Source organism: Bubalus kerabau, chromosome 4 (genome assembly GCF_029407905.1).
Source record: "Bubalus kerabau isolate K-KA32 ecotype Philippines breed swamp buffalo chromosome 4, PCC_UOA_SB_1v2, whole genome shotgun sequence".
NCBI classification, from domain to species: Eukaryota; Metazoa; Chordata; class Mammalia; order Artiodactyla; family Bovidae; genus Bubalus; species Bubalus kerabau.
In genome coordinates this window covers 142,284,985-142,311,539 of record NC_073627.1, presented here as the reverse complement: position 1 = coordinate 142,311,539, position 26,555 = coordinate 142,284,985, and the positions used below count along the sequence as shown (strand labels likewise).

General features: G+C 45.3%; 1 long non-coding RNA gene across 2 annotated transcripts in view; it reads right to left on the bottom strand.

Moving 5' to 3' along the window:
• Nucleotides 1–1,110: 1,110 nt before the first annotated feature.
• Nucleotides 1,111–26,555, bottom strand: part of LOC129650402 (uncharacterized) — a 29,713-nt gene continuing 4,268 nt past the window's right edge. Inside the window, exons 1-4 of one of the 2 annotated variants that reach the window (XR_008713747.1) lie at nucleotides 20,158–20,452; nucleotides 16,214–16,356; nucleotides 12,138–12,228; nucleotides 1,111–1,199 (exon numbers count right to left, since the gene is read on the bottom strand). This is a non-coding gene — a long non-coding RNA (uncharacterized LOC129650402). Of the gene's footprint in view, nucleotides 1,200–12,137; nucleotides 12,229–16,213; nucleotides 16,357–20,157; nucleotides 20,453–26,555 lie in introns of those variants that run through there. The other variant, XR_008713748.1, reaches the window with a different exon arrangement.

The window sequence follows — 26,555 nt, the reverse complement described above, 5'->3', positions numbered from 1 at the left end:
AGAGCTTCTCCATCTTTGGCTGCAAAGAATATAATCAATCTGATTTTGGTGTTGACCATCTGGTGATGTCCATGTGTAGAGTCTTCTCTTGTGTTGTTGGAAGTGGGTGTTTGCTATGACTAGTGCGTTCTCTTGGCAAAACTCTATTAGTCTTTGCCCTGCTTCATTCCGTATTCCAAGGCCAAATTTGCCTGTTACTCCAGGTGTTTCCTGACTTCCTACTTTTGCATTCCAGTCCCCTACACAAGACAAACACAAACTGAAATCTTACAGCTTTTATTTAAAAATTTTAGCCATATGTTAGGTATATTAATTCACAAAAGAACAGTTGGATCCAAATTGTGTTTCTGGCAGATTAATAGGTTGATTACCCACTACTTGGCTAAGGTTTTCACTTGTATTCAAGGAGAAGACTTTTAAGAGATTTCACTTTCTCAGATTCCAAAAGCTCCAGGTTCCTTTTCCGTAGTTGCTTTGAGGGGTGTTTGAACCCCTTGAAAGCCCCTGATGTGGGGTAAGGGACCTTAAGTTCAAGGGTCTGTAGGGAGTTGAGGGGCCAAAGTGGGAAGAAAAAGGTCTGGTAGGGTGGACAGAAGGCTGGAGGAGGTAGGAGTTTGATAGGGCTTTGTATAGGATTCAAGGGAGCTGAACGGAAGATGCAAAGTGGCAAAAGGAGGAAGGAGGAGGGGGTCTTAGAGGAGTCAGTTTGGTGAGATCCTAAGTTTTCCCAATGAAGTTTCAAATTATCCACAGTAAAATCATGCTGACAAAAAGGAAGTGGAGGGATTTCCCTGGTGGCCCACTGGCTCAGAATCTGCTACCAGTGCAGGAGACACAGGTTCAATCCCTGGTTCGGCTACTAAGATCCCAAGTGCCGCAAGTCAACTAAGTCCACATGCCACAACTACTGAGCCCATGTACCGCAACTACCGAAGCCTGTGCACCTAGAGCCTGTGCTCTGCAACCAGAGGAGCCACCGAAATGAGAAGCCTGCGCACTGCAACTAGAGAGTAGCCCCTGCTCTTTGAAACTAGAGAAAGCCGGCACACAGCAATGAATAGCCAGTGCAGTCAAAAATAAATAAAGAAATAAAAAAAAATTTAATTAAAAAAAAGGAAGTGGACAAAATTGGTGGAGAATGTAATCAGCACAGCTTTGAGAAGAGGGTTTCAGTTGACTGGAAAGTCCCGGGAGGAACACTGTCAAATAGAGAAGACAGAGAAGTCTTAAAACAAACAAACAAACAAACTTCTTTAAGGTCTGAATATCAGCTCCCAATTAGGAAGGGCATCTTCTGACCATTGTTTAGTCGCTAAGCCGTGTCTGACTCTTTGCGACCCCATGGACTGTAGCCCACCAGGCTCTTCTGTCCATGGGATTGATTTCCCAGGCAAGAGTACTAGAGTGGGTTGCCATTTCCTTCTCTAGGGGATCTTCCCTACCCAGGGACTGAACCCACATCTCATGCATTGGCAAATGGATTCCTTTACCGCTGAGCCACCTGGGAAGCACCTTCTAACCACAGAGTTCTTTTTTAAAAGATTCTTTCAATATCTTATTTTATCATATTTCAGCAAGTACAAACAGTAAATATTTCTGGCAATATTGAGTTGCTTTTTAAAAATTATCTCTTTGCCTTTTCTTTCAAACCAAGGTATAACTACCAAATGACTCGAAACCAGACCTTTCATGACTTAACTATGGACACAAGAGCTGTCCCGAAAAAGAGTGCAAAAGGTGCAACTCTCCTAGGACCCAGAAATACAAAGATCGCTGAAAGAAAAAAAGGCTTAACTCCCCTGCAAGCTGGCAACAGTCAGTAGGAGGAGAGCTGCACATGGGGTGCGGCCCACATTCCTGTTTGGCTACATTCTTGGGGCCCCCCAACCTGATGGTTGAGCCACCTGCACACACAAGAACCAATAGCCTGCCTTCAAGCTGAGGTCTCAGGACACAACATGAGACAAATAAAAAAGTAATAGCTGTTTCTGGGAGGGAAAGGATAGATAACCGAAGTGTTGTGTTAGTTGTTCAGTCATGTCTGACTTTTTGCAACCCCATGGACTGTAGCCTGCCAGGCTCCTCTGTCATGGAATTTTCCAGGCAAGAAAATACTGGAATAGGTTGCCATGCCCTCCTCCAGGGGATCTTTCTGATCAAAGTGTACCCCAAAAACAAAATTCATAAGAGTCACAATTCAGAGAATGAATTCTTTTGGGGGGGCTAGGCTGGATCTTAGTTGAGGAACACAGGATCTTTAGTTGTGGTATGTGAGCTCTAGTTCCCTTACTAGGGTTCAAACCCGAGTCCCCTGTGTTGCAAAGAGGAGTCTTAACCACTGGGCAACCAGGGAAGACCCGAAGAACTTCAGTAGTGTTTTTCTCCTGCTAATTTGAAATTAGAAAGGAAGGGCCCACATAAAATTTTGCCTTTCTCTCTTAACTGAGCCATACAGAGAGTTCCAGGAGCACCAACTTTGGGATGAAGTCTTACCCTTCTGCCAATGTTCCTAGGATTCCATCTGAGGAGGGTGGCTCAGTGGTCCCTTCTCATCCCCAGAAACTGTAGAAGAGGGAAAATAATTTTCTCTGTACCCTTCTGAATTCCTGAGACTCGTAATAGAACACAGATTAACAAGAGCAAAGCAGACAGAAGTTTGTTAATCTGTCTCTCTCATACATACATGGGAGATACCCAGGGAAAAAATAAATAAAATTTCCTAAGGTGGCTTAAGAATTCAGGATTAAATGCCATCTTAATAGGGAAAGGTGAAGGGTTGGGGGTGGGGGGTGGGGAATGTAGGCCTTAGAGGAGTGCAAGTGTGCTAAGTCACTTCATTCATGTCCGACTCTTTGTGACCCCAGGGACTATAGCCCGATAGGCGCCTCTGTCCATGGGATTCTTCAGGCAAGAATACTGGAGTGGGCTGCCATGCCCTCCTCCAGAAGATCTTCCCGACCCAGGGATTTAACCTGTGACCTGGGGATCAAATCGGAGTCTCTTACATCTTCTGTATATCGTCAGGCAGGTTCTTCACTACTAACGCCACCTGGGAAGCCAGCTTCACAGCACCATTCAAAGATTTCACATCAAGGATTCCAGCAGGACTACTGTCACACAGTCTGGCATAGCCAGAGGTGCCCACCTCTTAAGCAGGCACCTGCCGTTAGGATCAGCCCTTGCAGGAACTGGAGACTGATTGCCCCTGGAAGCGGGGGGCCCTGCCAAACCTCCCACACCTCACCCTAGGCCCTGACCCTGTGAGTGCTTAAGCTGGGAGAGTCACTGACTCGTGACAAAAATCAGAAATTTAGACCTCTTGTAAAATATAGTTCCGTCTAGGGCAGTGTATTTGTTTCCTCTGGTTGCCATAACAACGTCTCACAAACCAGGTGAGTTAGAACAGAAAAAATCTATTTTCTCACAGTTCTGGAGGCTAGAAGTGTGGAATCAAGGTGAGGGTGAGATTAGCTCCCTTTGAGGTTCTGAGTGAGAATTTATTCCCTTGTTTTCCCCCAATGGCCTGCAATCCTGGCACTCCTCGGCTCATAGTTGGGTGCATCGCTACCCTCTCTGCCTGCTTCTTAAAGTGGGCTTCTCCCTGAGTCTTTCTGTCTTCACATGACTGCCTCCTTCTAAGGACACCAGTCAAATTAGTGGCTAATCTTACTCCAGTATGAACTCATCTTAAGTAATTACATCTGCAATGACCCTATTTCCAAATAAGGTCACATTCTTGGGGTTAGGAATTCCACTTACTTAAAAAAAAATTATTTACTTCTTTATTTGGCTGCATCGGGTCTTAGTTTCAGCACACGGGCTTTTTCACTGTGGCGTGCAGACTCTCTAGTTGTGGTGTGTGGGCTTAATTGCTCTGAGGCATGTGGGATCTTAGTTCCCTGACCAGGGATCAAACTTGTGTCCTTTGCACTGCAAGGCAGATTCTTAACTACTGGACCACCAGGAAAGCCCCAGGACTTCCACTTACTATTAATTAATTTATTTATTGAGAGAAGATGACACAAATGAACCCATAATAGGGCAAAGAAAATAAATAAATAAAAAAGAATTTTATTTTACATCAGTTTTGAGAGCTGCTTTGTTCTAAGTATCCTTATTTCTGTTCGGAGCAAGGATCACAACCTGGTGATTCAGGGCCAAATTTGGCTTCCAGGAGTGTTTGTTAGGTCAGTATCTCCACCATTTCCTAGTATGTTAAGCTGGCCACTTGACAAATTCGCTTACCTGAGTGTCCTTGAAGGCATCTGCACATGCGACCCTTGGTTTAGAGCTTGCTGAATCAGTGCGCCTTCATATTTTACCATCTTAGCATCAGAATTACCCTGGGAAGCAGAACAAATGTGTTCCCACTTCAATGAACAGGACACAGAGGCTCAGAAAGTAAAGGGGATCTGCCTGGATCACACAGTTGGAAGTGGTGGTGCTGAGTCTCCCACCCAAGTCTCCAGCCACCCCTATGGGGCTTGTACCTGATCAGGACATCTCCACGTTTCCAAAGCTGTAAGGCTGCAGTGGGCTCTCAGGACCCGCCCTCTGCCGCATTTCTTCAGCTAGATTTTCAGAGTAGCAAATGCCACAGAGACTTTTTAAACTCAGGCACATTCCTGGAGGAAAACCTTTGCAGATGTTCCTCTGAGAGAGAAGAAAGTATAATAATATGCTGTCTGAGTTAAGGGCAGGCTGGTTTTGAGCTTGGTTAAAATTTTCCTTTTCCAAATATGCAAGAAAATGGAGTGAAAGGGACTACTCCTTCTTTTCTCTTATTCTGGAATTCCTATTAAATAGGATGGCAAAAATTTTGGACCCACCCTCCAGGCTTCCTGACCTTTCTTTTTCTTTTTTCCCCCATATGCCAACGTGGTATTTTAAAATTAAAGATCCAGATGTGGAACAACCTTTGAGGGAAGGTCTTGCTTAGGGGTCAAGCCCCTCCAACCAGCCCCCCTACCCCTTTGAAGGCATTGCCTTCTTGGAGGGAGTGGTTCTTCAACTTGCTTTTTGGTTGCTCTTTTGAGAACTGGATATTTGTTCTGGGTTCTCCTAGAAATATGCACTTACAGATGTAAGGAAATAGAATGAAATTGCTTGGCATTTCCTTTATGCTTGGTATTTTGAAATTTCATCATAATTAATCCAGGTGTTGCTGCTGTTGTTCGGTCGCTAAGTCATGTCTGACTCTTTGCAACCCAGTGGACTGCAGCACGCCAGGCTTCCCTGTCCTTCACTATCTTCTGGAGCTAGCTCAAACTCATATCTATTGAGTCAGTGATGCCATCCAGCCACCTCATTCTCTGTCGCCCTCTTCTCCTCCTGCCCTCAATCTTTCCCAGCATCAGGGTCTTTTCCAATGAGTAGGCTCTTTGCAACAGTTGGTCAAAGTATTGGAGCTTCAGCTTCAGCATCATCAGTCTTTCCCATGAATATTCAGGGTTGATTTCCTTTAGGATTGATTGGTTTGATCTCTTTGCTGTCCAAGGGACTCTTAAGAGTCTCCTCCAGCACCACAGTTAGAAAGCATCAATTTTTTAGCGCTCAGCATTCCTTACGGTCCAACTCTAACATCCATACATGACTGCTGGAAAACCATAGCTTTGACTATATGAAACTTTGTTTGTAAGGTAATGTCTCTGCTTTTTAATACATCGTCTAGGTTTGTCATAGCTTTCCATCCAAGGAGTAAGCATCTTTTAATTTCATGGCTGCAGTCATCGTCCACAGTGACTTTGGAGTCCAAGAAAACAAAATCTGTCACTGTTTCAACTTTTCCCCCATCTATTTGTCATAAAGTGATGGGACCAGATACCATGATCTTAGTTTCCTGAATGTTGAGTTGACTGAATCCAGGTGTAGCTCTTTTTTAAAAAGTTATTCTTGGTGCTCAGTGGGCTATTTCACTGTGAAAGCTTATTCCTTTCTTCACTTCTAGGAAACAATATGTCATTGCTTTATTTTTTAATTATTCCCCTTCCATTCCCTCTGTTCTCCCTTTCTGAAATTCCTATAAAATAGGACGGTAGAATTTCTGGATCCATCCTCCATGGATTCCCCACTTTTTTTGTATGCCAACATGAGGTGTTTTTTATTAAGTAATAAAAATAACTAAATGAAATCCTCCAAGTCCCTTTAAGACTCAGCCTTGCTGTGTGCACAGTAGGTGCTGAATAAACATGACCTCCTTCTTCATTCTCAGCATCTATATCAACAACCACATTATTATCAACAATAACATTTATTGGCTCCTTATTGTGTGAAGGCAGTGAGCAAAGTACTTGACACAGAACCCTATTTAATTCCCAGAAACCTATGAAGTAGGTATAATTATTGTTTCCATCTTACAAATGAGAACACTGAAAGCCATAAAGCAGAGAGGTTTGGAACAAGACCTTACCTCTGGCCAAAGAGCCTGGTTTGAGGTGAATCTCCCCCATAGCTGGGTGATCAGTGTAGGTGTGAGAATAAGGAAGGGGGAAATTTCATTAGATACTTCAAATGCAGTTTCCAAATCAACAATCCCAAGGAATGGCCCAGGTTCCAGTAACGCTGAAATTTTGAAATTCAAGTTCTTTCTTAACATTTCTACTTTTGTGCCAGACTTCTTTGCATGATTTTTTTTTAAAAACAGTGTCAATTTGTTCTTTATTATCTGCCTTTGGTGTTGAAGTTAGAATGGTCTTCTCTACCCCCTTCCACTCCAAAATGATATTAATAAATATTCATCTATCTTCTTCTTTTACTATTTTGATGATTTTACGTTTTACATTCAAAGGTTTCAGCCATCTGGAATTTATTCTAATCTCAGCCATGACTCGGAGCTCTAACTTAATTTTTTTCCCTAATGGTGAGCAAGTTGTACCCACCATGCCTTTGGCCTTTTAAAAGGCAGCTCAACTCCCAGAGCTCCATAAAAGCCTAAGAGTTAAGAATAGAAAAGCTAGGACTGTAACTCAGTCAGATCCTAATCTCTGCTGCATCACCACTCACTCTGGGACTCTGGCAGCACTCTGTTCTCCTTAGGGAAAAAGCTCTGGCCAATGATGTAAGGCCAAGAGGGCTGAGGCAGTGAGAGGAGGATTTGCAAAGAACCCTCTGGAGGAGATTCATAGAGGCTGTGTCCCTGCCACCAGGCATGGCCTTACGAAAAAGAGTTGGTCAACCTTGCAACTGTTGCAAGTGGCCCCAAGCTCTCCTCCTTAACTGTATTCTTTTTCTTTAACCCCTTTGTCCTTTCTTGACTCCAAGCCCAGTTCATGCTGCTTCTCTGTGAAGCTTAGGTGCTCCTTGTCCTGGACCTCACTGCATTTGGCACTAATGCAAACTTTGCCATTGTTTGTTGACACGTCAATGAGTTAACAAATAAACTAAGTTTCCAGGTTCAAAGGATGCTGCCTGCCATGTACAGGAGACAAAACCCCAAACACCAGAAGATAGAAGATGTGGCCACCCCTGTAATGTTCGCTGGGGCTCCAACCATTCATGGCCCCGTGGTTGGCACCATGGAGTGGCTGTGACTCGGATCAGACCACCAGAAGCTAAGGAGGCCATTCTATTTGGCGAGTGTCAGATCCCAGAGAGAGCAGGAAGAGTCAACTTTCTCTCTTTCCTTGGGGAGCGGATAACTTATGTGTAAGTGTGTAGAGGGAATCTTGGAAGAAACTTCAGGAAAGAAAGAATCGAGCCCAACAAAGCTTCCTAAGAGAATAAGGGATGCAGGTGAGCTGGAGAAGGCTCCTTCATCTTAAAAAATGTGCACTAATGGTTCTCGTGGCTGAATGTGTGTGAGGCTCCAAACTCGAAACATACTGTGTCTCATTTGATCCCCGTGAACCCAGGTGGCATTTTGTTGATGAGGAAGCTGCATTTTGTTGATGAGAGGTGAGATGACTTAACTATGATCACCTCGAGGGGGCCACAACCAGAAATCCAGGTGAGCAGGGGGTTAACTTCAGAGAGGAGAAGGACCCACCCTTGGCTGTTCATACTTCTTTTTCTCCTTCTCCTTCTGCTTGGAAGTACCTGGTGGGGCTGAACGGAATTTTCAGTCTTGTTCTCTGGGCCTTTGTACTGCAGTTTCCTCTGCCTACATTGCCCTTCACAGCACTTTTCCTCTGGTGAAATTTCAGCCTTCTTTGAGAGGCCAGCTCCCATGTCCTGGCCCTGGTAGGGCCTCCTGCTCCTCCTCCTCCCCTTCCTGGAGCCCCTTCCTGGAGCCCTCAGGCACGGTCCAGCCTGACTGTAGTTCATGAAGTACATGTCTCCCCTAGGCCTGCCTCCCTGCAGGCCGCCCTCACTGAGGACAGACGAACTCTTTTTGGTCTTTCCAGGGCCTAATATAGGGCCTGGCGTGTATGCTTGTTGAATAAGTGCAGGCAGAAAACCAACGTTTTTTTGAGCCATGTCAATGCGTCAGTTTCAGAGCTTGTTCCTGTTTATCCCTCTAAATCCTCCCCTGAAGATTATGTGAAACTTAGCTGAGAACCACAAAAATGCTCATTCCTTTGAATTGTCTTTTGCACTATTTCCTTGGGAATTATTCTTTTTTTTTCCTCTAAAAGATATTTTACACTTTGAGGATTAACAAAGAGAAAATTTCTTAAAATATACATGTATTACAAAATTTATCATCGCACCCCTTTTCAAATGCACAATTCAGTAGTGTTTAGTATGTTCACAATGTTTTGCAATATATAAGATAAACTTTTGCATTTTGCAAAATTGAAACTCTATACCCATTAAACAACTCCCCATTCCCTACTCCTCTCAGCCCCTGGAAACAACCATTACACGTGTCTCTATTACTTTGACTATTTTGGATACCTCATGTAAGTGAAATCATTCCGTATTTGTGTTTTTGTGACTGGCTTATTTTGCTTAGCATAGTGTCTTCGAGGTTCATTCATGTCATATCATAGCATATGTCAGAGTTTCCTTCACTTTAAAGACTGAATAATATTCCATTCAGATGTAGCTTTTAGTTTGTTTCTTTTTATTTACTTTTCAACTCTTCTATTGCTTTTCAGACTCAGATTTTGCTATTACTTTCTAGTTTTACTGCATTGTGATTAGAGAATGTTATCTATATTCATCCTACTTTGAAATGTACTGAGATTTTGTTCGTTTGTTTTTCTCAGCCTGTCATGTGGTCATTTGTTAATGATCAACAGGCATTAACAAGAGTATATTCTAGGTTTTCAAGGTATGGAGCTTGATATCTTTTAATTTGATCTGTCTTACTAAGTTAACAAATCAAGTCCTCCATATCCTTCCTTATTGTGTGATTTATTGATCATGGACTGAGAGAGGTAAGTGAGAATTTTCTACTATTACTATGTTTCTGTCCATGTCTCCAGGTACTTCCTCTTTTTTTGCATTATAAATTCTGATACTTTATTTTTGGTGCATAAATATTTATGACACATCTTCACTGTGGCTCTCAGCCTTTATCATTACAACATTTTCTCCTGGGGCTTGTTTTCTGATTTTCTGTGAATTCAGCTGTGTCTGATATTAAAATCATAACTCTTGTTGTTGTTGTTACCTGTATTTGCATGTGTGATATTTGTTCTGTTTTCTATTTTTTCCTTCTCTTCTCCTTTCAATCTGTCTGAGGAGCACTATTTTAGATATGTCTCTTACACATGGCACTAGCTAGGTTTTATTTTGTGATTTCATGAGCTGTTTCTAAAGAGTGGGGTGATCAGGTCCAAGTTAAAGAAAGCTTTTAAAGCTCTTGACTTTCATGGCCAAATAATTTTTTCACTGGTTGGACTGCTTTGTCCTGTTACCAGCATTTAGAAGCAAGCCATCTCCCCACCATTATCAGCATGACCATTACACTGCTGCTTAATTATTTAATAGGTGAAAATGGGACCTCATTGTTCTTTCATGCTTTTCTTGGCTTCATCTAATTCTACTTTAAGTAAATAAAGATGGAAGAAAAAAAAGAAGTTAAAATGAAACATTCCTTTTCAGATATCTTCAGTGAGATTTAAATGGGTGGTGGTATTTTTTATTCCAGATTTCCATGTCATTGGACCAATCTTTCCACGGGCTCCTCAGCTCAGGCCTTGGATCTTTGCAGGAGAAACTGTCCAGGTTTCTTTCTCATAGCCCTACACCATGCTTTATTCCCTCTGAAGTGAATAGGCAAAATAACAGAATAGGGAGATATTGGGTCTGAAGCTAGACTGAATAGCTTCATTGCTATTTGCAATAGCCAGATTGCAATAGCTAGATTGAAGCTAGATTGAATAAATCTCAGCTCCATCTCTGCTGTTTACTAGCTGCGTGTTCTATGGCAGTTACTCAACCTCTCTGTACCTTGGTTTCCTGAGGTAATAATTCTTAAGGGTAACAATGACTATAATAGTAAATATAGTAACACCTGTTGGGGTTGTTGTTCAGAATAGTTAATTTATGCAAAACACCTAGACAGGATTGCTGTTGGCTCTTCCTCTGGGAAACACATGGTTTCCACTTCAACTAAGGTGGTTTTGGTGGAAGCATTTCCTTCTTCCAAGACCCTGCTCTCTTAGCCATTGCATTTAGTCTTAGGCCAGGGGCAGGCTCCTCACAAGAACAGAGCCAATCACAGTCCTTTCCTGGGGACTAAAACTGGGACAGGAGAAAAGAAGCCTTTAGTGCCTTTCTGATAGGGAAACTCCCACGGTGTGAGACCCAGGCTCCTGGCAGCCATGTTTCCAGCCAGTGAGGGGAGCCCAGCTTTGAGAGTGAGGCTAACTGACCAGTGGAGAAAAGTTGACATTGGAAATGAAAAGAGATGGACATTATTGGAACCCTTAGTTTTGGCTGTCTCCTTGCAAAGAGTCGGACACGACTGAGCGACTGAACTGAACTGAAAGGCACCTTATGAGCCAATAAATACCCATTTTCTCTAAGATTGCCCTCATTGAGTTTCTGTCACTTGCAATCGAAAGAGTCTGAGTACATTTCCTAAGGCACCTTAGTACAGTATAGATCATGGGGTCTCCTGTCTGTCCACCTCTCTGAAAAGCCCTAAGACACACACACACATACACACACACACATATTCGCGTGCACATACTCACAGCAATTCCCAGCCTCTAGATATGAACTGGCAGAGAAGGCAATGGCACCCTACTCCCTCTTGCTTGGAAAATCTCATGGACGGAGGAGCCTGGTAGGCTGCAGTCCGTAGGGTCACTAAGAGTCGGACACGACTGAGCGACTTAACTTTCACTTTTCACTTTCATGCATTGGAGAAGGAAACAGCAACCCACTCCAGTATTCTTGCCTGGAGAATCCCAGGGACAGGGGAGCCTGGTGGGCTGCCGTCTGTGGGGTCGCACAGAGTCGAACAAGACTGAAGAGACTTAGCAGCAGCAGCAGCAGCAGCAGCAGATATGAACTGGTGTTCTTTCCCCTCCTGCGCTGCCCACACAGACCTTAGCTTCTCTACACACACCAGAGACTGCTGTGCTCATGCCTGGCCTAAGGAACTGCACTTGCTAAACAGGATGTTATCCCGGAAATCTGTGCCCTTCTCTGTAGGCTCCTTGTTCTTTTTTTCACTGCCCTATTCAGTAACTTCGCAAATATCTAATGAGCACCTGCCAAGAACCATGTCAGGCCTGGGGCCCCAGAAAGGCAGCAGACAGTTCCTGCTGTCAAGGAGCTGCAGGCCATGGGGGCCATCAGGCTGTCAGAAGACAGCTCCAAGAGAGACGGCAGGGCGAGTGTGGAGCAGATGTCTCTGCCAAGTGCTGCAGGAGCTCAGAGGGGGCTCTGTCACTGGCTGCCGAGGATTGTCTGCTGTGACTCTGTTCTATCTGCCTCCAGCTTCTCCCCACCCCAGCTCACCCTGCCCACTGCCACCAAAATGTCTTCCCCAACAGCTCAGTTCAGACTGCCTCTGCCCCCCTTCCCAGGCTTGAGCCCACAAGCCTTAGCCTGGCAAGACCCTAATCCAGATATTACCTCAACCTACTTTCTCAGCCATGTTGTTCCCTGGTCCTCAGGAAACTTATCCACGCCAGGTCACTCACCTTCATCACATATATCTGTATTTCCCCACCTTGGTGTCTCCGCTTGCCCTGCTCCCTCTGTCTCCCATCCCTGCAAGTCCCAGTTGTACATACCTTCCAAGGTAAGGGATGGCAAATGTGAGCCACGTGCCTGCTCCGATCATCTGGCTGTGTTGCCGTGTTGAGAAGGATTCTGTGGACATACCTGTTTTCAGTGAAAGAGTAAGGGATCAGGGACTTCCCTGGTGGTCCAGTGGCTAAGACTCCAAACTCCCAATGCAGGGGGTCTGGGTTCGATCCCTGGTCAGGGAACTAGATCCCACATGCCACAGCTAAGACCTGGTACAGTCAAATAAATTTTTTTTTTAAAAGAAAGAGTGAGGGACCAGTCAGCAAAATCAGCCATGGGCACCAAATCGGGTGTGTGCTGGGGCTGGGGATCAGGGAGAGGTGGAGGGTTGGAGGGAGTAAGTGGTGATGAACAGCACTCTTGGGGTGCAAGGGTACTTTGGTCCAGGTTGAGGTCTTATGGATTGTCCCATCCCCATGAAGACTTCCTTGCTCCTTCAAGTGAAATTAACCTCTTTCTCTTCTGAATTTTTATCACCTTCTCTCTGTGCCTCAGTGAGAGCATTAGATTGCTGCTATCTTTTTATGGTACCTCTGCTTTTTTTTTTTTCCTTTTCTATTTGAGGAGACAGATGGTACCCTATAGAGTATAGTACAAGGGAGAGATTCAAAACACATTAACCAAACGGATGGAAGCCTGGTCAGTCCCATGTGATGGAACTGTGTGGAACGCTAATATAGATATACAAAGAGCCGCAAGGGGCCTGTCCTGAGCAGCCGGCCTTCCCCATAGCCTTGGGCAGAGCTGAGGATTGTTACAGCTCCGTTCTGACTCCTGAACCAATGTCCTGCCCTTCTGCTTCTGCCTGACCTGTCACCTGCTATCTTCCTGGGCACCTGTGACCACTGAGGTCTGAGCTCTCAGCTTCTCTAATTCATCCCTTGACTCAGTAAACCAGGGCTGATGCTTCCTTGGCATCCTTCTCCTCCTGTGCTCGCCATTAGGAGCCCAGGGACGATGTCCTGCCTTCAGTCTGATCACAGGCTGGGAGAGAGTGGGGCAGAGGTGGTGGAAGGATGGAGACCTGAGTCACAGGATTCAAGAAGTGACGTGGGCCTTAAGATAGGAGCGGAGAGGGTGCTGAGGAGGGATAATAGCGGTTTCTGGGGTGGGGTGGAGTGGAGGTGGAAGTTTTTGACACACCCACACCCACCAAATTTCTTCTTCCTCCACGCTCTGCAGCACATCATGGCTGGGTTGCCTGATTGTCACTGCAAGCTCTGTGCCCCCCAGTTCCCAGGCGGCCTGTAAAGATGGAGTGAGGAAACGTTTAAACAGCCTCAGAGCCTCCTACCTCTCCCTGTCCCACACAAACATTCAGACCTCAGCAGCCCAGCCCTAATGAGCACTCCAGGCCTGAGAGCTTCCAGCCACTCCTGGACTCTCTTGAATCTCCTTAGCTGCTGTTCACACCTGGGATTCTGGGCCCACGTAACCATCTGGGCTCCTGAGCCACATGGAGGCCTGTCCCCAAATTATTCTCGGGGTTCCAGGATGACTAGCAGATTCACTCAGGCTGCCCTATCCCTCTGTTGCTCAGGGACTCTGGTGCCACCCCAGGCACCTCCCTCACCCTTTTACCCACTCCCCTCCCTGCTTCCCACTCCACACACATGTTTCGGCTGGAGACCCAGCTGCAGAGCCGTGCAGCCCTGTTGGCAGGAGATGTGCTGGCTTGAGAGCTGCCTGGAGGGGAACGTGGCAGATCACATTTCTTCAGCTCGTGCCAAATATTATTCAGACACAGCTTTTCAGACAGACACAAATTGCTCATCCAATAAACACAGAAGGGCTAATCCCAAGACATTTATCAGAGTGGGGAAAGATGAGAGAAAAGGGAGACACACAAGAGGCCTTTGAGAGCTGGCCTGGTGTGGTTGGCCGGAGGGGAGCTGGGGAGAGCAGCAGGCACTCCCAGGGTTTTCTCCTTAGAGGACCTGAAATCCAGCACCAGGGCACTGGGGTTTGCTTTCACTGTGACACACAAAGCCAGGGTTGGTGTGTACACGTCCCAGAACAGAGTGGAGGAAATGAACGCAGGCCAGGGTGACTCTGTGGGCAGTCACCCCCACCTCCAGTTGTCAGTGGTCGTGGGGATTAGCCGTCTGCAGCAACTCTGTCACTTCTCAACCATGCACACGTAGTAAGCCCTCAAGGCGTGCTGTGATTGTTGGCAAAGTTGTCAGGAGATGACACTCCTGGACTGGAATTTCTTATTTCTGGCTGACAGGTGTGAGAGCACAGCTGCTGAGAAACAGGTTGATGGACTAGGCTGACCACAATGGCAGTGGACTGGAGACACAGGGGACCTCTGTCAGTACCAGAGGGCTGGCCAAGCCTTTGAGGTCCTTTGCTCATCCCTTTCTGCTGTGCCTTCCAAAGGGCACCTTGAGTGTTCCTCTTTAGGGATTCTGCCCAGAAATGAAAGAAAGCAGGCCCTCCTCTGACACCCCATCTTGGAACTCAGGGAGAGGAGGCCCAGGTGAAGTCTCTAGAGACAGCCTGGGTCCTTCCACGGTCTGTGCCATGCCACTGGGACTCTGGTGTGTGCCCAGGAAGAGGTGGGCATGTGCCCACTGGAGGGAGGAGGCACTAACTAGATCAGAGTGAGGGCACGGAAGTAATTGCCAGCATTTATATAGTCGGGCACTGTTCTTACTTTTCTCACAACACCATGGCACAGTAGATGTGCTATTATTGATACCATTTTTCTGGTGAGGCACTGAGAGGTTAGCTAGCTTGTCTAAGCTCACCCAGTTCATGAATGAGAGGCTTTAGCATCTGTGCTCTTAACTTGCCACACGGCCTACAGTGATTTTCAGAAATCAGCTTCAGAAATGCCAGTTGTGTGGGAGTACTTAGGAGTGTAGGAGGCTGGAGTCCCCAGACCTGGGATGGTGCCTCTGAGGCCCAGTGTTGATGCAGGTTTCCACTGAGAACCTGAGGGGGGCGTCTATAATTAGGCTGATTAACCCTCCTAGTTTTCCAAGAACTGAGAGGGGTCTTGGGATGCTGATTTTCACTTTTAAAACTGGAATAGTGGTTCAGTGCTAAAGAATCCACCCGCCAAAGCAGGAGACCTGGGTTCAATCCCTGGGTCGGGAAGATCCCCTGGAGGAGAAAATGGCAACCCACTCCAGTATTCTTGCCAGGAGAATCCCATAGAGGAGCCTGGCGGGCTATAATCCATGGGGTCACAAAGAGTCAGACATGACTTAGCAACAGACTTTCATGTTCATGGGCAAGTAGGGGTAAGTTGACCATCCCGCCTGTAACATAGGGCTGGTCTTGGATTGCTGTCAACAACTTCAGGTCCAACCGGCAGGCCACCTTCCCCCTCACATTCCCAGGCTAGGGAATAACAGAGTGGCGTGCTGACTGGGAAGAGGAGCAGAATAACAACCAGCTGGCAGCAGCTCTTCCCAGACACTTAGGAGGTGCTGTGCTGTGCTTAGTTGCTCAGTAGTGTCCTACTCTTTGAGACCCCATGGACTATAACCCACCAGGCTCCTCTGTCCATGTGGATTCTCCAAGCAAGAATTCTGGAGTGGGTTGCCACACCCTCCTCCAGGGGATCTTCCCAACCCAGGGACCAAACCTAGGTCTCTTGAATTGCAGGCAGCTTCTTTACCATCTGAGCTACCAGGTAAGCCCAAACTTGGGAAGTTCGGACTGTAATGACAGGCAGCAATAAAGCAGGGACACCTCAGCCCTCAGAGCTTAGTGGGAACAGGTGTCTTCTGGCAAGGCCAGTCTTACACAATTAGGAAGACTGGGAAATTCCCAGGGGAGGACTGGCAGGCAGCCCAGGTGGTTCCCAGGGAAGCCGGGGGAAGCCCCCGCCCACCCGGCCTGCCAGGAGCAAGTTTCTATTCTGGATCCTGAAACTTCATTCCTGCCAGGAATGGCCTCTCCTCTACCCACCTGCCCAGTGACCCACATTGACCTGTGTGCCTAGGCTAAGCATCCCTTACCCTTCTCCTTCTCTTATTTTGTCCTGCTCGGTACATGACCTATTTGTCTGTCTCTTTGTAAAGTCTGAACTTCACTCATGCAATACCTGGAAGATTCCAAGAGAAGGAGAATGGCACAGAATCCATGGGTAGAAATGCTGTTGGGTCTCGGGAGGGACAATGGGGCAAGAAGCTTCAGGAATGTAGGCAGTGCTTGCTCTTCACTTCTGGGCTCACTTTTCTTTGTGGTCTGTAAAACAGAAGACATTGCAAGAGTTCATCCAGCTGCTCAAAATAAATTTGTTTCCTGTCCAAATGAAGTCAATCCAAGACACTGAGAAAACTTTCAAGTGAGACTGCGCAATCCCTGTCAGAGGTTTTGGAGGACGAGCGCAATAGGAAGAAGTCTGGAACATTGGCCATGTGCCAATGATTGCCCAGTTCTGAAAAAGGAGGGGTGGTGGTTGGTTTCTGTTACTTCAAACAGATCTAAGGGGGGAAAGGGAGGGGGGATTTGCCAGTTCACATTACTGATGAGTCTAGAGCAGTCTGATATGGCCATGGCAGGGCACACTCCTACCTCCTTTTTGGCTTCTTGGGCAGGCTCTTCCCATGTGGTAGTTTTAAGGGGTTGAATAGTGTACCCCCCAATTTCATGTCTACCCAAAACCTCACAAAAGATCTTTTTTTAATAAATAATTTTATTTATTCATTTATTCTTGGCTGTGCTGGGTCTTTAACAAAGAGTAGCTGTGTGGGCTTTTCTCTAGTTGTGAGTCAGGGCTACACTCTAGTTGCAGTGTGCAGACTTCTCATGGCAATGGATTCTCCTATGGAGAATAAGCTTTAGGCATGTGGGCTTCAGTAATTGTGGCACATGGGCTTGGTTGCTCTAAGGCATGTGGAACCTTCCCAGATCAGGGATTGAACCTGTGTCTCCTGCATTGGCAGGCGAATTCTTTATCACTGAGCCACCCGGGAAGCCCTCAGAAAAGATCTTTTTTGGAAATAGGGTCTTTACATATGCAATTGGTTAAGGCAAGATGATGTCATACTGGATTAAGGTTGGGCCCCTTTTTCTAGTGATTGGTGCCCTAGTCAGAAGAGAATACATTGGCAGAAGAGAGAGATACGCACAGAGAAGGCCGTATGGTAACAGAGGCAGAGTGGAGGGATGCAACTAGAAGCCAAGGAAGGTCAAGGTTGCTGGAAGCCACTGAAGGTAAATGAGCCAAGGAAGGATATTCCCTAGAGCTTCTGAAAATGCTAGGGAAACATCCTGTCTTTGGACTGCTAGCTTTCAGAACTGTGAGAGAGGATATTTCTATTGTTTTCAGTTGCCAAGCGTGTGGCAATTTGTCACAGGAGTCCTAGAAAACTAATACAATACCCTTGTCAACTCCGGGTTGGCCTCCCTAGAGGAAAGGAAGAGGCTTTTTCTCAACACTTACCAAAATTCTGGAGAGGAGGGGACCTTTGCTTCCTGAACGAATCACTGTGACTGGAGGGAAACAGCACTCTGTTTGGACTGATATGAACTCCACATTCACTGAGGGGACTGTGGTGAGGTTAGACTATCCCAACCACGTGGGGAAGAGTGGACATCTTTTACCAGAATGAGGAATGAATACAGGGGAGACAAAATTAACACCTGTCCATTACAGGGAGGAAAACTGATTCTGCAAATTATGCTCTCATCTAAGAATAGATTTTTTAAAAATAATTTTATATATTTGACTATGCAGGGTCTTTGTTGCTGCATGGGCTTTTTCTCTAATTGTGGTGAGTGGGGGCTACTCTCCAGTTGTGGAGCTTGGGCTTCTCATTTTGGTGGTTTCCCTTGTTGCAGAGAACTGGCTCCAGGGCACAAGGGCTTCAGTAGTTGAGTTGTGGCATGTGAGGTCAGTAGTTGCGGCTCCCAGGCTTTAGGTAAGCAGGCTCAGTAGTTGTGGTGCATAGGCTTAGTTGCTCCACACGTGGGATCTTCCTGGACCAGGGATTGAACTTGTGTCTCCTGCACTGGCAGGCAGATTCTTTACCACTGAGCCACCAGAGAAGCCTAGATGATAGTACAATTAAGAGGAAAAGTAATCTGCTAAATCACTGGGGTGAACCTATGTCACTACATTTGTTCATTCAGCATGCAAACCCCTTTCTTATTTTGGAGAAATCTTCCAACAATACCATTATTGTATTGTGCTTAGTCGCTCAGTCATGTCTGACTCTTTGCAACCCCACGGACTGTAGCCCGACGGGCTCCTCCATCCATGGGATTCTCCAGGCAACAATACTGGAGTGGGTTGCCATGCCCTCCTCCAGGGGATCCTCCCAACCCAGGGATCGAACCCAGGTCTCCCACATTGCACGCAGATTCTTTACTGTCTGAGCCACCAGGGAAGCTGCCCTGTCTTCCATAGAGGCAGAAAGGGAAAGACTTTCCTTTTTACTTCCTTGCAGCCAGGGGTCAATCATGTGAATTAGGCTCAGCCATTCCCACCAGGGACTTTTACTTTTTAGGAGGTGAATTTAAGAGGTGGATGTAGTGTAGGAAGTAGTCATGACAACAGCAGCAGCAACTTGACCCATCCTGAAGTGGTGATGCTCAGTGTTTACCGGCAGTAATGGCTGTGGCAGAGCAGTGGTGTAATTGACTGTCTATGTATTCAAAAACACTGATTGGTACAAAGACTGTATTTAAAAAGTTCCAAGTCAACTTGTAGGGGGTGTTTCCACTGTTCCAGGGTTCTGTCTTCAGCTCTGTCTCTAACATGGACATCAAAAAGTGAAAGTTGTATTAGAAAGCATTAGTGAAAGTGTGGTATATGGGGCTATGTGGGTGAGTGAGAGTCCTGCTCTCTTTTGTTCCTGAGACCCCAGCTGGGATGTTAAATTCAGACCCAGGTGCTGTTCTTTTAGGAGGAAAGTGACAGGCTAGAGTCTGGTTAAAGAAGAATGATCAGGATGGGGAAGGAACTCAACCATGAAGCATGAAGAATAGTAGAAATGACAGATATGAGTCAGCCTAGAGAGGAACTGCCTTTATGTTGGGAGAAGGCATATGCCTGACTGTTGGGGGCCGGCATGAGGCACTCCACCCATGGCAAAGGTCATGAGGAAGGAGGCTCGACATACGCAAAGGCGGGATCGAGCCTCAGGAGTCCCCCTGGAAATCCTCGAGCATCTACCCCCATAACCAGAGCCTGCCTACTTTACTACTTTGTGCTCTCACCTACACCTCTGACTTTACGGGGGGCTGTCCCCCACCACCTCTTTCGGAGAAGGAGTTAACTTAAAGCTCCAGTTGATAAAAACCCCTGGGCGTGACAAGAGTGTTTTAACCTACAAACTCCTCTGAAGGTTCTCTAGCCTGCCTGACAGGCTTGTCCGGCCACATGTGATTGCTCACAGCCTCCCAACCATGAGAGGCACAAGATGCTTTAAACCTTCTAAAAACAGGTTCCTTAGAAAAGTTAGAAAATTATTAGTATAAGTATAATGGGCTGATTAGAAATCATATTGGTGAAGGGTTTTTCATTTGTTGAGCCAATGTTTACTGCTAAGTCTCCACATCCCCTGCCCTTATACACATTAATGAATATATAGAAGAAATAAGTATTAACCTTTGATATTAATCACGTTAGACCTTAGGCTAAGTAAATTCTTTCCTTAACTAAAACCCACTACACCCTCACCCTATAGGAATGTAACTTTATTTGGGTGGCGTCTGTTTTAAGAATAATCACCCCTGGAGAAATAAGTGTCCTGGTTGACTGACCGCTGTCACAAGGAGAGGGTCGTAAATTGTCAGCAGGCCCCCTGGCCAGAAGATGATGTAACACCCCTAAGACCTCAGTATACATTTGTATGAAGCACCTGACTTTGATAAAAGTCAGGACTGCTGACCCCGCGTGACTTTTGCATAACATCTCAGTGTATAAAAGTAGACCATGGAAAATAAAGAATTGGGATCAGTTCCTCGAAAGACTGGTCTCCCCATGTCTCTCTCTCTCTCTCACTCTGGTTGAGTCTCCATCTGGAGCGCGGAACCCACCATGCTTACTAATTATGCCTGGGCTTCTAAGATCCGACCGGGGAGGCCTCAGTGTCTCCTCTCCTTCGGGAGAACGGAAGGACGCCTGCGGCCTACGTAAGTGGTGCAAGCTTCTTGTCTTGAAGTTTTATTGGTCCCCCGCGTAAACCAAGCTACTCAGCCTCTTTTCTCCACTGAATTTTCCTACTGAGCTATCCTTATTCTATTCCTTAATTAACGTTTAATTAAGCAGTTGTTCCCTGACCCTCGCCTAGCCGTCTCTCCTTCGAATACCCTGGATCAGCTGGGGCTGGTCCCCGGCACCTGACCTTTTAAATCTTTTTTCACTTTCTATTAAGTGAAAGAAGATTCAGTTTATTCTCTGTGGCTCCATGGAACATCACTGCTACTAGTGAGTTTCAGCTTAACATGAGAAGGGTTGAGTAGTTGGGTCTGTGATATCCACAGTGGAACAGGCTGGTTCATAATATAATGGGCTCCCTGACACTGGAGGTGTGCACACAAAACTGGATGAACTCTCAAGAGTGTATTGTGTGACAAAATCCTATTGTGTGTGGATGAAAGAACAGCTGGTGTCCTTCCAGTTTCTCTCCAGTTCTGAAATCTGACCAAATCCATAGGCCAGGTTGGGAAGGGCAGGAAGCTGGAGGTAGGAAGATCAGGGGAAATGCAAATTGTGAGTTGTTATTAAAAAAAAAAAAGGAATGGAGGATTGCATTATTCTCCGTTCCTCACCACTCCCTGTGTTTCTCTAGAGATAGAATACATTTTCCTATCCTGCTAATGTTGGGTTGGCCAAGTGATTTGCTTTGGGTCACAGTGTGAGTAGAAGTGACTGTTCCAAGCATGGTCTCAAAGGGGCACTGGATTTTTTTACTCACTCATCTTGTGCTTTTGCCATTACCATGTGAAAATACATGCCCTTGGTAGGTAACACAGAATAGAAACTCATGGAGTAGACTCACCTAGCCAACCAACAGATCTCCAGCCTTAAGCAGAGCTGCCCTAACCAACCTATGGATACGTAAGAGAGAAATATATGCTTTATTGTTGTGAAAAGTGAAAGTGAAAGCTGTTCAGTCGTGTCCGACTCTTTGCAACCCCATGGACTATACAGTTCATGGAATGCTTCAGGCCAGAATACTGGAGTGGGTAGCCGTTCCCTTCTCCAGGGGATCTTCCCAACCCAGGGATCGAACCCAGGTGTCCCACATTGCAGATGGATTCTTAACCAGCTGAGCCACATACAGCACTTAGATTTGTTGGTTATTTGCTATGTAGCATTATTATGGCATTTAGACAGATAGGATATTCCAACAGACCTTCAGATACATCATTGAGAGCAGTTCCCAGGCTTCTGCTGGCCTTTCCAGGGTACGAGAAAGTAGCACTTGAGGAAAGAACTCATTCCAACAGACTGTGGGCACGTTCTTTTCTGGGTATAGATACTTCTGGGAATGGATGGCCAAGATCACTTCATGGGGCACAAATCCAGCATTAGGGGCACTTTGTGGGTTTGGGGGAAAGAATGTGAGGAGGAAGCCAACCTCGCTTCAGGTCATGGGAAGAGGCCCACCTGGGCACTCAAAACAAGTGTGGATGGGAGTACCATCCTGAGAAACAGTTTATTTATGTTATAATGACACAAATTCTTTACCACATCTCTCATCAAGAGATGAAGTCTACTTCCCCTCCTCTTTGAATCTGGGCTGGCTCTGTGACCTGTTCTGACCAACAGAATGTAGTGCATGTGTCACTGAATAACTTCCAATACTTGGTCTTAAGAGATCTTCCACTCCCTCCTATGTATTTGGGATACTCCTTCGTAGAGTCTAGCTGCCATGCTGTAAGGAAGCCCAAGCAGGCATGTGGAAAAGTCCCACGAAGGAAAACTGAAACTTTTGGCTAACAGTTCCAACTAAACTCCCAGACAGCAACCAGCACCAACTTTTAGCCATGTGAATGAGGCCATATGCCAGCCAACACTATATGAAGCAGAAAACCACCTAGTTGTTCTAAGAAATCTCAATCCCAAACTGCAAAAACAGTTTACTCAAAGTAAACTAAAACCTAGAGGCAGGATTAATTCTAGGACACTCCCAGTAATGTTTGGTTTCAAGGTCAAGGACATGACTATATAACTCTTGACATAAAATCTCATAAAGATTTCAAGCAGTGCCTTATGGACTTCTTATCTAGATGAAAGTGCTTCTAAGAATCTTAAGGATTTGTCCTATGGTACCCTGACTCAAAAAGAAGGGAGGAACTTGTGTTGAGACTTAGGGATGTAGTTTTTGTCGAATGGAGTGAAACTCAATTTCATGGGAAATACACAAAATTTTTGATTATTTTCTCCTCACCTAACAGAATTGTACCAGTATAAGTACCACTAGCTTGGACTAAAATAGACAAAGACAGTTCAAAATGAAATGAGGGCACTGGGCACCCACTGAAGCAGCCTGAACAAATTACTCTGCTGCAAACCAAGGGAAAGGAGGAATGACCCAGAGGATGGAGCCAAGAACCCAGAGGGTGAAGAACCACAGAGAATCACATTTCTGGACTCTGGAGCAGGGAGAAATTGTAACATTTGCACCATGGAATCCTAGATTTCCTAAAGACTTAAGGACTGCTATGTTTATTACCCCCTTTTAAGTGGGAGTTTCTATTATGATTTTCCTGTCCCTGTCTTCCTGTTATATGTTGGATATGAGGGGAAAAGACAACTTACAGAAAAGTTGCAAGTTTAGTACAAATGCTGTTTTGAACAATTTGAGAGTAAATTTTTGACACGATGCCACATTACCCTGAAATCTTAGGTGCATATTTCCAACGTAAGTTACTGTTGGTGTTCAGTTGCTCTTTGCGACCCCATGGACTGCAGCACACCAGGCTTCCCTGTCCTTCATTATCTCTAACATAACTGCTGCTGCTGCTGCTAAGTCGCTTCAGTCATGTCCGACTCTGTGTGACCCCATAGATGGTAGCCTATCAGGCTCCCCTGTCCCTGGGATTCTCCAAGCAAGAATACTGGAGTGGGTTGCCATTTCCTTCTCCAATACATGGATGCATGTTAAGTCGCTTCAGTCGTGTCCAACTCTGTGCGACCCTAAGGACAGCAGCCCACCAGGCTCTTCTGTCCACGGGATTCTCCAGGCAAGAATACTGGAGTGGGTTGCCATTTCCTTCTCCATTGTTAAGGTGAGGTGTCCGGAACCCCCACCTCTCTCCAAAACCCTGTCCCAAACCACATTTTATTTTAGATTAGGTTGGGACTAGATGAAGCGGTAAAGACATAACTACAATCATCAAAATCAAGAAATTAATATTATGTATTACTATTATCTTACCTTTAGTCCTAAGTTAAGTTTCACTGGTTGTCCCCAAAATATTCTTTATGGCAGAAGGAGCCACTTCAGAATCATGGTAATGCATTTGGTTTCCATTTCTCTTTAGTTTCCTTCAATGGGGAACAGTTCTGCATCTTTCCTTGATGATCATGACCTTGACAATTTTTTTAGGATTTCAGCATGGTTATTTTGTAGAATGTTTCATAATTTTGATTTCTCTGATGTTTCCCATCAAAATTACAAGTGTTTTGTAGGAGAGGTACTTTGAAGTTATGTAAATATATCATTAAAGTTTCTTTATCCTAATTAAGCTTAAAAGCTTCTGCACAGCAAAGGAAACTATAAACAAGATGAACAGACAACTCACAGAATGGGAGAAAATATTTGCAAGCGAAGCAACTGACAAGGGATTAATCTCAAAAAAAATGTAAGCAGCTCATGTAACTCTATGTCAGAAAAACAAACAACCCAATTAAAAAATGAGCAGAAGATCTAAATAGACTTTTCTCCAAAGAAGACATACATATGGCCAAAAAAGCACATGAAAAAATGCTCAATATTACTAATTGTCAGAGAAATGCAAATCAAAACTACAATAAGGTATCACCCATACCAGTCAGAATGGTCATCATTAAAAAGTCTACAAATAGGAAATGCTGGAGAAGATATGGAGAGAGGGGAATCCTCCTATACTGCTGATGGGGATGTAAACTTGTAAAACCACTATGGAGAACAGTATGGAGTTTCCTTAAAAAACTAAAAGTAGAACCACCATATGATCCAACAACCTCACTCCTGGGCATATACTCTGAGAAAAACATAAGCTGAAAAGATTCATGCACCCCAATGTTTACTGCGGCACTATTTACAACAGCCAAGACCTGGAAGCAATCTAAATGTCCATCAACAGAGAAATGGATAAAGAAGATGTGGTTCATATATACATTGTAATACTACCCAGCAATAAAAAAGAACAAAATAATGCCACTTGCAACAACATGGATGGACCTAGAGATTATCATATTAAGTGAAGTAAGTCAGACAGAAACAGACAAATATATCACTCATATATGAAATCTAATTAAAAATGATATAAATGAACTTATTCACAAAATAGAAACAGAGTTCCAGATATTGAAAACAAACATATGGTTAACCAAAAGGAAACATTGCAGGGAGGTGGGGGTTTTAAATCAGGAGCTTGGGTTCTTTTTCACCTTCTGGCATAAGATTTTCCAGGCTCATCTTGTAATATCCCTGAAATCAGCCTTTCCTCCTAGAATACCTAGTTTCTTTTATTGGAAAATGATATTTAGAAACTAAGATTTGGGTGCTAGGTTGCTTCCCTCGTGGTTCAGACAGTAAAGAATCTGCCTGCAATGTGGGAGACCCAGGTTCGATCCCTGGGTCAGGAAGATCCCCTGGAGAAGGAAAAAGCAACCAACTCCAGTAATCTTGCCTGGGAAATCCCATGTACAGAGGAGCCTGGAGGGCTACAGTTCATGGGGTCACAAAGAGTCGGACACAACTGAGGGACTAACACTTTTGGGAAGCTTCTGCCCTCAAGACTTCTCCCAGGTATTCACTCATATTTACATATAAACACACAGCTATATTTATTTTATTATCTATGTATTGAAACTATGAATTCACAGCAATTTCCCGAATTCCAGTAAAGTATCAGAGTTCCTTTCAGTTTTCTACTTGTCTATACTTATAACTCTCTTCTCTGGCAGTCAGAAACTTGGGTGACTCTCATTACCTATATACAGTTACTTTTAATCAGTCTCCCTGTATTTGACGATCTCCTCACCCCAATGGGACTCTAACTCCTTGCAGTGGGCTGACCTACTTCACAGAAATCCCCCAATACTCCATGGGTGCCCTCTTCACTCTGCTTAGACTTTGATATCCTGTGCTGGGCTGCCACTCCCCTCCCCTTACTCCTTCTCCTTGTTCACTTGGGCTCTGACACACACTCAGAGAAGGCAATGGCACCCCACTCCAGTACTCTTGCCTGGAAAATCCCATGGACGGAGGAGCCTGGTAGGCTGCAGTCCATGGGGTCACTAAGAGTTGGACATGACTGAGCAACTCACTTTCGCTTTTCACTGTCATGCATTGGATAAGGAAATGGCAACCCCCTCCAGAGTTCTTGCCTGGAGAATCCCAGGGACGGGGGAGCCTGGTGGGCTGCTATCTCTGGGGTTGCACAGTGTTGGATACGACTGAAGCGACTTAGCAGCAGCAGCAGCAGCTGACACATTATCCACACCTATGACATGTGGACTCCTACCTCGTTCATCCCTGCCTAATGGCCTTTGGACTCAACTATTCAGCAACAGGAAGAGGAAGAAGACAATTTGTTTTATAGTTCATATGTTCCTGAACCTGATGAATCATACTTAATATAGATGATACAATTCTGGACTTGAACCTGAAGTTATAATGGGATGAACCTTTGGAAAATTTGGAGTGGGGGAGATTAATGTATTTTACATGGGGGAGGAACTGAAATAATTTGTGGTCTCTGGGCAAACTGCAGTCGATTAAAAAGGATGGCTGCCAATTCTTTACCCCTCCTCTCATCAAGTGGTAGAGTCTATTTTTACTCCCCTTGAATCTGAATTGCGCTGTAATTTATCTAAAATGCTCACACGAACTTCCCTGGTGGCACAGTGGATAAAAATCCACCTGCCAGTGCAGGGGACACAGGTTTGATCCCTGGTCGGAGAAGATCCCCCATGCTGCAGAGCAACAAAGCCCAGTGAGCCACAACTACTGAGCCTGCACTCTTGGGCCCAAGAGCCACAAATACTGAGCCTGTGTGTCGCGACTAAGGAAACCTGTGTGTCCTAGAGCTGCAGCTACTGAAGCCTGCATGCCTAAAGCCTGTGCTTCATAAGAGAAGCCACCATAGTGAGAAGCCTGTGCAGCTCAATGAAGAGCAGCCCCTGCTCACTGCAACAAGAGAAAGCATGCGTGAAGCAACGAAGACCCAGCTAGCCAAAAATAAATACATAACATGAGAATAAAGAAAGAAAATGC